Source organism: Tachypleus tridentatus, chromosome 7, assembly GCF_004210375.1.
Source record: "Tachypleus tridentatus isolate NWPU-2018 chromosome 7, ASM421037v1, whole genome shotgun sequence".
Taxonomy (NCBI): domain Eukaryota; kingdom Metazoa; phylum Arthropoda; class Merostomata; order Xiphosura; family Limulidae; genus Tachypleus; species Tachypleus tridentatus.
The window spans coordinates 23,937,358-23,950,677 of NC_134831.1; the positions used below are offsets into that span (position 1 = coordinate 23,937,358).

At 29.8% G+C, this 13,320-nt stretch overlaps 1 protein-coding gene across 3 annotated transcripts in view; it reads right to left on the bottom strand.

The window, feature by feature from the left end:
• Positions 1 to 5,879: 5,879 nt before the first annotated feature.
• Positions 5,880 to 13,320, bottom strand: part of LOC143255312 (endoplasmic reticulum aminopeptidase 2-like) — a 120,711-nt gene continuing 113,270 nt past the window's right edge. For all 3 annotated transcript variants that reach the window (XM_076510773.1, XM_076510774.1, XM_076510775.1), the window contains exons 17-18: positions 10,027 to 10,108; positions 5,880 to 6,584 (exon numbers count right to left, since the gene is read on the bottom strand). The gene's annotated coding sequence lies outside the window, so the exon portion shown is untranslated. The remainder of the gene's footprint in view (positions 6,585 to 10,026; positions 10,109 to 13,320) is intronic.

Here is a 13,320-nt window from a genome sequence, read left to right on the forward strand (position 1 = left end):
GCATGGGAGATCAACCCTCCAAATGACGCTCCAATTTAAAATAAAGAGGCGTAAAATTTAAGGATATTAAAAAAAAACATACATTTATTTTGGTGTGAACACCTTTTCTAAGCTGACGACGCATAAATATAAATACTACTACGTGCTATGAAATATTAATATTAGACCTATTACATTCTTAACACTATATCCTTTAACTTTTTTTTTCCAGGTGAATGGAAGGAGTAAGAGGTGGGGTGAAGGAATTTGACAGACTCTACACATACAAGTTATGTGATTGAACCTAAGTCTGGAAACAGGAAAAAAATCTTTAAGCCTGTTTTAGGGAAGAATGGGACTCAATATCTAAGATAGAAATATATTTATATGCAAAAACGGCTCGTTTGGGTTGAGAAAATATTTTACATAGAAGAGCGAACAACGTTTCGACCTTCTTCGGCCATCGTCAGGTTCACAAAGAAAGAGGTAACTGACCGGAAGCTGACCACATGTTTGAAAGGGGTTGTGTAACTGTGTGTCGAAATGTAGAGGGCGGTATTAGATGTTTGAATATATAATTTTATTTATTTTATTATATTAATATAGGTATAAAGGCGTTCCTTTATATTGGTTTATTACTGATTATAAGATAGAAATATGTAGGGATGCTTCTGATATGTTTTATAAGCCGTTAGCATATATCAGACAGTCAGAAATTTATTATGACCAACCACCAAAGCTGCATCATGGGTTTTGCCCATTCTTGTGACGCGTTTGAAATTATCAATGTATATCTGGATGCTACATAACCTGCTTATGCATGTATGATTTAGATGTCTCAAATACCACATTATTTGCATCATATCACTCTGGAAATTTTGGCTATACTTTTCCATAAGAAGATTATTGTGATGTGACTTGCAACTTCTATAGTGACATTCGCTATGATCAAAACCTTTGTAGCAGCAGATGATACGAACCATAAAAAATCTAATAATTCTGCTGATATATAAGCAGCATATACAAGTAATTGCAAGTTCTGAAAAGTATTAAAAGAACCACAAATAGCTTGGTTGTTACTTGCTGTGAAGCGTGACTGTTACAAACTGGAAAATACAAATCACTGATGGTTGTAACACTTATACTGTCATTTGGCAGTGCATGACAGTATGCTGTACCATTGCTATGAGCCACAGGAATGTATTAGTTGGTCTGTGATGTAACTAGTGCCCTCGGAATTCCAAGGTAGGGATAGATTGAAGTTTATTTGCATAATGCAAGGCTAAAGACCATAAAGAAGCATCACACCATTATGAATGTGCAGAAGCAGTTTTCTGTACACATTCATATGCAGATAATATAACACTGAGTGATGTAATAGAAAATTCAGAGTTATAGTTTTACTGGAGAATAGTTGGACTACTGAAATGGGTACACATAGGGAAGATTGATGATGTGCTATGCACATGACAGACCTTTTGCAGTAAAAACTATGCTGGAGGGCTATTGTCAGTTTTCAAGATCTTCAGGCAGAGCATAACCTGACATGGACTGTAATGATATGGTGAGGCTCCAAAGTCAATGTATGATGTACCAATCCTCTGTATAATTTATCATATGAACAGTATCAAAAGCATCTATGTTTACATACATAAGAATACCATGACTGTATCTCAAGTGAATCATAATACTTTAGAGTATCTTATAGATAACTAGCAATAGTTATGAGTAGCTTATGAGAGTTATTGCTTGGTACTCAGTAACCTGCACTTCGATTGCTCGATTTAGTAACTGATCTCACTCAGTTTACTAGAAATCTCATAAATAATCCAAAATTGTAGGCTTTGTATGAAATACTTTACATGTAATTCTGGTTGTAAAAGATACAAATACATTGTGGTTGGAAAGAAAGAAAAGGAAAACCTCCACTGACAATGGCACTCAAAATTAAGAATATATATACTTTGGATGATGCTTTGTGTTAATATGTTGGTCAAAATATTTAAGAAATAATTTGAGTTTTCTATATTCTAGCTATAACCAGGCACAACTACTGTTATGAAATAACAACAACTACATCCCTCAAGTTCTTTTTTTCTCCAAAACAAGTCTCAAGTGACTAGTTATGTGTTCTGACATACACATTTTAGTAATAGATAAACATAGGAAAAATTGAATTTTTTCAGTTATCAGTTGAAATTACAGAAATATGTGTAAAGAGATCCAGATTGATAGTAAAAGATACCAGGACCTAAAAGACATTGAAACATTTTTATGATGCTGAAAGCAATAAAGTGGCTAGAAGTCAGTAAAATACAACAAGACATTAGAGAGTAGCAACAAATCTTAGAACGTATGGTTAACAGGATGTCAACAACACATGGACTGGTCAAATTACAATCAGGAAAATTTATTGCATGCAGTCAAACCATGCTTGATGTGATGTTGTAGTCAAATGTAATATATATATATATATATACATTTGGAAAGAGGTGGAACCAGACATAACCCTGTAAACTTTTAATAAAATACTTTTCGTAACACCCAGTGTACTAGGCCTGGCACGGCCAAGTGGTTAAGGTGTTCAACTCGTAAACTGAGGGACATGGGTTAAAATCCCGTCACACCAAACATGCTCGACCTTTCAACCGTGGGGGATTTATAATGTACAGTCAATCCCATACAAATACACAAGAGACTTTTCATTGCCAGAAAATGATGGTAAACCTATACAAAAAAGGAATAAAGACATCAGTCAAAAACTTCATTTTGCTCTTTCTTTTTTTTGCAATATAAAATCAATTTATTTATTGGGCTCTCCTAATATTCCCTTCCAATGTTCATCTGTAGAATCTTTTGTTCATAACTTTCAAAATTCTATTATAAAATCAAAGTTTTTCATTTTTTAGCCAGTGGTCAGATTGCTCTCTTCTAAATAAATATCAAGGTTGAGGATTGAAGTTTATCTGCAAATGTTCTTTCTTGCAAGATTAGTAGATTGTTAATATCTTTGAAATTCTTTTACTTGGTATGCTGTAAAAATGAACTGTGGGACTAAACCAAGAAAGCAAGTGTAATGGGAATACATAGTAAATTAAAACAGCTGTTTACATCTTAACCTTCTGAAAGTGGTTTTGGGTTCTTCTTTTTCATCATTCATTATCAAGGTATTTTTCTTTCTTTTTGCATATTACCAGAATCCATAAGAAATTGAAAATTAACTTTTAAATTCAATATCAGATTTAATTTACTTTTTTATTGCCTTGGATATAACAAACGTAGTATTGATATTTATTAATATACAAATCTATTCCACTTCTAACAGGGTTATTTTCCCAATTAAATAAAAGGTGAATTTTTTAAAGTGTTAGATTTATTGAAATTAGTTGACTTTGTTGTGTTTCACTGGTTAATACATAATAACACAAAATCAACTGATAACTGAGAAAATTAAGTTTCTACTTATTTTAATTTGAAATTAGTCCTGTGATAGCATTCACAAATAATGTAATTCAGAAGAAAATATCATTTGATGAGTACACAAAATAAAGTTATAAAGATACTTACATTTAGGAACTACAGCTTTCCTTTCTGAACCAAACTCAACTAACATTCTGTGTAAAACGATATGACATTACAATGATTTTCACGTATTACAGTTTCAAGGTGTCGGTAATTAATTATCCTGTAATTGCTGTAATATCATCAGCAATAACTATAATTATAGTTCTACAATTTCAGTAAAACATGGGAAAAACTATTTATTTTTAAAGTATTAATAGAAACATGTGCTTTTGAATCATTTAATGATAAAAACAAGTTCATGAACATTACATGCTATGACCAGCACAAAACTACGATCTCAGACAAAGTGACTCATTTGAATGGGTTTTATTCCAATTCAGAATTCATGAAAATAAAAGTTTTTAAGTAAAATGTAAAGACTAGTAAATTAATTTGCATCTAAAAAATAGAAAGGATAACTTTTTCAAAATAAATGATCTCAAAAGTAATTGACCAATCAGCCACTTTGACCATAGAAAACTCAGTAGGAGTGTTCATAGGGGGAGGGGTGTAGTGTGTATACATATATATCATTTTGATATTTGACTTGCAGACCATTCTGACTGAACTAGTCTGTTTATCCTATCAACTAGAAATCAACTTATCTTCCAAAGTGTATTTTTAATAATCTGTCATTAACTCTTTATGGCCAAGACGTTAAATGTGTATGTGACCCACACAATTTATGTATGATTCTCCTGACTGTTGTTCCACTATTATAAAGCACTGGACCAAAAGATATTCATGTTAACTAATAATGTGAACTATTAAAAAACTGTGGATACATAACATATATATGTTGATAAAGTTTAAAACACTTGGTTCATTACTTTGCCACAACCAGCTGCAGACACTGAATGGTAGTTTTGGATGCAAGATGCCATGGGCTTAATCCTCAATTTTCAAATTCTTGAATATATGAGACTTGTAAATAGAAGTTTAATCTGATAGAAAGCCTGTCCCAACCACTGTGTAAGTCATGTTCCACACATCTCTTCATTATTTCTAACTTGGATACATTTTGCTATTCCCACATTGTAGTTTATGACCTTGTCTTATCTGTATTACCTTATGTACGATGTTTTTGGCTTATTTTTAATGCTTAGAAACTGAACACAGTTGTCATTATTGCAAATGTTCCACCATTGTTCAATAAACATCAGAGGGTGGGATTAAAAAACCACAAATCTGTTTGATAAGTGACAAAAAAATGCCAACAGAGCTATTGTGCTTATTGCTTTCCTATCAATATCTTTCTTTAATACAAATAGTTAACAAAACACTTATTTTACTCTTTTTCACCCTATCATATTTCAATGTTTGATAATGTTTAATGATCACAACCATAGATTATATTTTTAAACAATTTTCCAAAGTACAGAGATACTACTGAACTGTGGTTACTTTCCTTCAAATGTTAAAATTAACATAACTGTTATCTTTATAATTAAATAAACCGTGTATGTGTAAATACATCACACATTATCATGTGGCAGTAAATAAATTTTCAGTACATAGATTAAGCATTTGTGATACATAGTATGAAATATTTTCTGATACTAACTACCTTTTACAACATTAAAATAGTTTCTCAACTTTAAGTATTTCAAAATGTAAACAAAATATTCTAATCTTTTTAAAAGACCTGAAACATCAAGTGCATACAGTACTTCAGATGTGGCACACTTTCTACTTAACTGATTTTATCATCTGAGGAAATGTTTTGGGGCTTACTTATTCTATCAGCCCCAAAATACAACTAACAATTATTTATGCAATTAGAAAGTAATAAAAATAGCAAAGGCAACATAACGAATGCTGTGATTTAAATATATAAAAAATATTTTTAGTTGAAGTGCGAGTCTATGAAGGGATTTAAAATAAATAGCTGGAAAAAGCAATTATATCTCCTTCTAGATACAACAGTATTCAAACACTGAAAATTAATTTAAAAATAAAAGTCAATGAGACATACAATTTTCACATGGTTACTAATAAATAAAACATTCATAATTTTTAAGTTAGGTATGTCATAGAAAATGACATACAGAACACTGGTATGGTAATACAATACTTATGATACATTTCATCTGTAGTTTCACAGCTTTTCAAAAACCTAAAGCTATATGCTTGCCACTTTGTAAGTAAAAGTCATGAAGATACTCAAGAATTATCCCTTAAAATTATCACTGCTCATTTACACATGCATCTAGTCTTTTTTTTTTTTTTTCAAATTTAACTGGCTTCTAAACTGAAGTTTTTTAGTGCATAAAGTACATATTTACTGTACAACACATTTCTTATAAGGTAAACAAATCACACACTCAACATATCTAACTTTTTCTACTGGTATCATGAACATATAAGATACCTGTTTTAACTTTATTACCAAAGAATAGTTTAACAAGTAATGCTCAACTTGGTAACTTTGATTTTCAAAATAAATCCTCAAAAAATGAAATTAAAGTACAAAACCTTGCGACTTCTTGAAGGAAAATACATTCTAGTTACATTTTCAACATTTAACCATGGTAACATTTTTTACTTTGTTATCACATTTGTAGAAAATTAACATTTCAAACAACTAGCAGAAGAATTGAACATTTTTTTGAACATGACAAATAATATGTACATTTTTGATAAAACAGTAGCAGTAAGGTAGGTTATTTAATACTTTCTAATAAATAAACAGATATTTATAACTAATTCCATACATCACTTAACAATGCCTACATTTATATTTATGAAGTCAACAAAACTTACTAATTCTCCAAACAACATTTAAATATAACAATTAAACTACATTAGAGGTTGCCAATATGGTTAAGAACGTTTTTAAGATGTTGCTTCAACCATTTACAATTTCTGTATTTGAATACAGATCCTTTAGTTAAGTATTCCTAAACATTGTTCTCTAACCATCTTACAACTGATGTCTGTATTTTCTGTTTCCAGTAGATATTAGCTTGAATTTGTTCTTGACTTTGTTGAACTGCTTGCTTTCCAGATCCAACATCTTTTGATTCAAAGAAACTTTTAACCTTCATACAGAAAAACATTTTCAGTGTTACAGCATTCATATTTCAAAATTACGGTTTTAAAAAATCTAAATGTATATTTTTTCATAAAGGTAGCATAAGGGAGATTTCAGATGACACAGAATTTAAAACATTTATCTACTTATGTTTACCTTTATTAATTACTGGTCCAAATAAATGGAGTGAGTGACTGATATCCCTGTTATTTGTGCCTTCTCACAGTGTAAATACTTAACAAAGATGCAAATCCCCCAAAACATTTACTAAACAGCATTTATATATTTTCATTTTTAAGAAAATCTGTTTAATTTTTGTTTATTATCATGTTTTTTATGTAAAAAATTTAAAAAATGTCATTGCAAAATACATTTTTTTTATAAATGCATAAAAATTTTCCTTTTCATCAGAATCTGAACTTTTTTAACTGTTCATCCGCTGAAGTTTTCATCAAACCCACAGTAGTGTGTTGTGCAGCCAAATGAATCTGCATGTTACACTGTTATTAATAGCAGTGATAGTTTAGCAATGTTCCACTTTCTGTAGCTTGAACTGTAGTAATTCAAACTGTCGCATATTTTCTGTGAGTGTGCTTTACATACCAAATTTCAAGACAATCACTTAAGAAGCACATGAGATATAATATCTCTAATTTTGATTGAATTTTTCCTCCATTTTTTTCTTCTCACCAAAAGTACATAAACTTAATTTGATAGAAAAACATACTTAATTTTTATGGATTTTTTTTTAAATTTGGTACAGTGATGGATATTTACAATCTAAAATTTGATCAAAAAATAAGCCATACATGCAAATTTATTTACAAAAAACTGGTTAAATTTGACCACAATATTTGCACTTGCCTACACAAAAATTCATGTAAGTATTGGTCCACATGACCAATTTGACTACAGCTTTGCCTATATGTAAAACCACACATTTTTAGTTTTTTGTCATTCAGACTAAAGATAGTTTCTGTAAAGAGTGAAGGGACATGCAGATACATAAGTATTGATTAGGCCAAGCAATTTAGATTATCAAGTTTTAGTTCAAGTTTTCTAAAGAATCATACAGATACAATTATTATTCACTGCCAACTTTCAAACACAAATTTACTAAATTTTATAAAATTCTTCTAAATAAAGAATGTTTATGGTCACATTATATTATCTTAAGCCATTATCATAAATAATGATGCTTAATACAGCTGCATCAAGTGCAGGCCGGTTATAACAAGAAACTGTTAACCTAGATTCCGTGGCATTACTGTAAAGAATGTTACTAACATTGTTTTAGAGGAACAACTACTGCCATTTATTCTAAAAAATCTGGTTGGTTCTGTAAAGTATAAGCCAGTTCTGAATACTAGGGTTGCAATCCTAAAATTGAGTGTCACCTTCTTCATTGCTGTGGTTTATTGGAGTACATTGACAAAATGTCATGATACCCAATAAAAAAAAAAAACCCTTAAGTGTAAAAAAAAAAGGTGAAGCCAAAAAAAGACTTAATGTGAAACTTCAAGAAATAAAGTCGAATTTGCAGCCAAATGTGTACAACAAATGTTCATTCATCAGTTAGTTAAACCCTGTATTTTGTTTACCACACCATCATGCCCCAAGATGAACAAAAAACAGCTCAGCTAACTAATTAATGAATGCCTGCTGTAAAATTCTTATCAATATTAAAAGTGTATCTACCAGTTTGGTATCATTCCTTTAAGATGCACACTGAATCCTTTTTTGGCAACATCTTATTTTCACACCTGAGGTGTTTATTTTTCACAAGATTTTAAAATACTCAGTCAGTTTCAACTTGACTAATTTTCGTTAAACTCTTTCATTACATTGCTTATTTCATTAATCACCACTTCTGACTATAACCAGTACAAAACACTGCAAGAACTGATTTTCTTTCAAAAGTAGTGCCAGGTTGGGTAACAACAGTTTTTCTAATAATATACTTGGTTTAATTGAATTTATATATAATAAATAAACTTGATTTTCAATAAAATATAAATTATTTTATCCTGTGTAATGTTTAAGTGTGAGAAACTTAACAAAAATATTCAAAAACAACGTTCCAAAGATATTTTGCCATTACTGTATCCACTGAAACTCAGTAAGTCTCACCTCACATCTTGTCGTAGAAGAAAACTGCCATAACTTTCAAACATGTAATTTAATACAAAATTATTTTCAGCAACAAAAAGAGCAGCTAAAAAAAGTATAAAAAATTCCCAGATCTATAATCTGTTCCTAGTCTTCTAAACTTTAACCTAAATCCTGTTTTTTAATCAATTTTTTTTAAACCATAAGTTACTTCTCACTCTACTTAATTCATTCTACATTGAAATAAGCTGTCTCCAATGGCACTTAAACTTTGACTATAGCTGTTTTCAAAGCTGTTCCTCATTAGTAGCTATTCCAGCTTTTTAACTTCATAACATGTGATGTGTATGGAGGTCTGTAATATTAAATTTTCAAACAGAATAGGAAAATCATGAGTCGTTAATTGTATTTTTAAGAGATAATAGTTTCTCAGCAAATAAAAACATTTATTTTGAGATGGGCAAAAGAACTTCTAAAGAAGTTCTTCAAGTCTGTTGTTTAGACATAGGATTCCTTGAAGAAGTGCATAAATGTAAATTTGAGCACTTTTAAAGTTTTTCATTGCAAATTATGTTGAATAAATATTACAAAATGATAAATCATTTCTAAAATGTTCTTGGGTAAAAGATTATTGAAATAAATTTATGATTATTATTTTTATTAAAATTTTAAATGTGACATATGTGTGTATTTAACATTTGAAAGATGTTTACTGGTGTTAAAAGGTTGTAGTTTTTTTTTTTTCTTTGGTTCTACAAAATGGTCCATAATTTTCTCAATCAGGTTTTCCTCATAAGAAATTTGATATATAAAGAAATGTTAATTGTTTCATTACTTTCAGTTTCAAAACAATTGTCTGTTATTTATTAACACCAAAACTCTGCATTTTTATGTGAATACTAAATCACATACACAAAATATTTTAACTTCTTTCAAAGTTAGAAAAAGTATGTGCATATGCATAAATATACCCAAACAATGAAGGTGAAGAAGAATAGTCATCTCACATTTAGATTATTCATATCAAAGAGTGGTTTCTATATGTTCAATTCAAAACACCTAATTTCACCTTTTAATAAAATATTTTTCATTCTTGTCAAAATCATTAATAATTACAAACTTATATAATAAATTTCAAAGCACAAAGTAACATTTTATACCAAATAAAAAAGAGTATATGCAGAAAAACTTGTACACACACATCAAGATGAGTCATTACAACACTATCCAAAACTTCATTATTTAAAGCCATACTGAGACGTAAGGTGTGAAGTCACATCAGAATAACTTTTATTCTTACAATATCTAGATAAATCATAACAACTCTAGTTAATACTTACTTGGTCATAGTCAAACTGAGAAGTAAGGTGTGAAGTCACATCAAGAATAACTTTTCCAATTCCAAAGGAGCCACTACCAATCCTTCAACAGAAAAACTAATTAGTTCCTGAAAATTCTGAACTGTGAAAAACTAGCACACACACACACATAAATATTTAAAAATGCATACCAATAAACAAATTCACAGATACAATACCTCAAACAAAATCACAGATACAATACATACACCCCTTTAATTCACAAATCGGCCTGGCATGGCCAGGTGGGTTAAGGTGTTCGAATCGTAATCCAAGGGTCGTAAGTTCGAATCCAGGTCGCACCAAACATGCTTGCCATTTCAATCATGGGGGCATTATAATGTGATGATCAACCCCACTATTCATTAATAAAAGAGCAGCCCAAGAGTTGGCAGTGGGTGATGATGACTAGCTGCCTTCCCTCTAGGCTTACACTGCTAAATTAGGGACGGTTAGCGCAGATAGCTCTTGAGTAGCTTTGCGTGAAATTCAAAATAACAAACAACAATTCACAAATCATCAGTCACACATAGAGTGTATAAAACATACTTAAATTAATGAAAATTATTATTACACTGTTTTGTGTACAGCAGAAACCTGCCAGCTCTAGGAAGAACATGTAACACAATAAAAATTATAAAAAGCCTTAAACTGTTAATACAGATAAATAGATGTGTATAAATACTAAACATATTTTAGTTCATGGAAACATTAATGTTTAAGTAAACCATGATTATTTTATCAGTATTTTGTAGATGTTATTCATGATGTTCAATAAAATCCTATTAAGTGCCATAAAATGTAGAAATATAAGAATGAATACATACAAAGAGCTTACATAAAAAACTCATACCTAAGCAAAATCCTAAATGTTGTAATGTGTTTTAGCTTGTTCTTTTGGAAAACAAGAGTCAGTTAAAAGTCAGATGAGTAATTTTAGTTCATTAGTTTTCTTTTGGTTATGCTTTAATTACTGTTAATATTTTCCAAATTTATTGCACAACTTTGTTGTACACTTAATTTATTAATTAACTTTTCATTCATAAACATTATTTTTCATTATCTTTATTTGCCTGCTACCTGATTTTATAGATGAACATTAACATGTGTGGTACTAATTTATTTCAGATGTCTATCTGTTATAAAGGTACATACTGATGTTGAAAAATCAGTCATTATCAACAATAAATGGACAGCACACAATCCACTTGTTTTAAAATATTATATTCAAAATAAGTGAAATCTATATACAGATGTTTGTTACACAGTTAACTACATCTGAACTCATAGGCACAAATAGCCCTCTTGCAGCTTTGTGCAAAATTCAAAACAAACTAAGCTCATAGATGTATTTTCCATAGGAATCAAGTTTGAATTGACAGCAAAATTGACAATTCCTTTATAGAAAACAATGTAATATAATACATCATTTGATAGGAGAAAACCTTACTTTCCTATTACTTATAAATAATATAGTATTAAATACGAAAGAAAATTATTGACAAATCCCGAAAAGGATGTGACAGGTAAGAGTGTCAAGAGGGGTCTGATTTTCTGATTTAAAAATAATATTCATACTACCTAAACATGTCAATAATAATCTATCCTAACACCTGCTCTGTCACTGAGGGGTTGCTAATAATCAACAACAATTAATCCACCAACTGTACAAAGAGTGGTATATTTCTTACATATTTCAATACAAACATTCACAAGTGTTAGAGTTTCCTCTGAAGTCTTTGAATCATTATTTGTCATAGACTTCCTACTCAAAGCTAATAAAGTTCTTTGAAGTATACTGTATCATTTCATTCTGTTAAGTTTGCCTTTCTTTATTCTTTGTAGTTCTCACAATAAAAAAAAAACAATTAGTATTTAGGTGTTCTGTAAGCAGGTTATATATTTTCCTTTCATTAATGTTACTTTTATTAAGAGTATTGGTTAGAATGTTTAAGATATTTTTAATATAAAGATAATTTTTCATTGTTAACTTAGTGTTTGGTTGTAGAACTAGCCTAAATCTTCTAATATGGTTGAACTTCAAGAGATGTTACTGGGATTATGGCCAAACTTATTGCTAACAGTTAGGGTACCTAACTGATGAAACAATGTACGTTAATCATTAAAAGTAAGAATGTAAACACAACATTATATTAAACTAGCTATCTTCATTACTGGATTGATTTTTAGTAGGTAGCTTGCTTTGATGAATAGTTACTTAATATTAAGTATTGTATATAATAAGATAACACAAGATTAAGCTGTCAGATTAATTACTGTTGTGAATGGTTCATCTCTTGATATTTAAGCATTAACGTTTTATAAAATGGCTTGGAAGAAGTTAGAAAAAATGTAATCCAATTTTCAAGAAAGCATAAATTCATCTATGTTAACACATAATGATCTAGGGGTAATAACACTTTAATAAGTTTTCTTATTACCATTCAAGCAGAAGTATTACAAGTATAGATATTTTTTAATACAACAACACTAAGTGTCTTAGGCAAAAATGTTAAAATGTTTGAATGTGAAGGTAAAAATTTGATCATCAGAAATTTGACATAACTTCAGATCTAACTAATTTCTAGTTCATGGTTGATGAATCAGTAAAAACCTTCTGAATAACTTTTTTTTAATTATTTTTTTAAATACTGAAATAAGAATCAACTTTATGCTGAGCACATATTTATCAGGATGTTGAAGGGTAAGATTTTTGTAATTATTCTGCATTTTTAATGTGTATATATATAGTACTCATATAACTTCCAGACTGATTTTAAGTAACATAGAATGTTTATCTTTCTCAACAAATACTTAAGATTAGTTGTGTATTTCTACACACTACTGTAAGTGAATGAAATACATAAATCAAGAATTTTATTTTGTAGTTTAATACATATAAATTTAAATACTAATCCAAACAGCAGGCTGTGGATAATACCAAACACTGAATGTCAACCCACAAGCAACATTTGGGCCAAGTCTTGGTGATCTTGTAAAACTGTATCACTGGCTATAGTATAGTGGTTTGACAGCAGCATACATACCAGTAAGAGCTTGAGAGTGCAAAGACAGAGAAAAATGAGATCAAATGGGAAATTAAATGCACAAATAACAAAGTTCAAAACATAAACATTGTATTTCTTTAGTTTAAGGAAGTGTGTTGGCATCAAGAGAATAACTCAATTACCATATTTTATGGCTTACAAGATGTACTTTTTCTTTAAAAATACCTTGAAAAATCCCCATGTGTCTTCCAAGATGAATGTGGTGAGT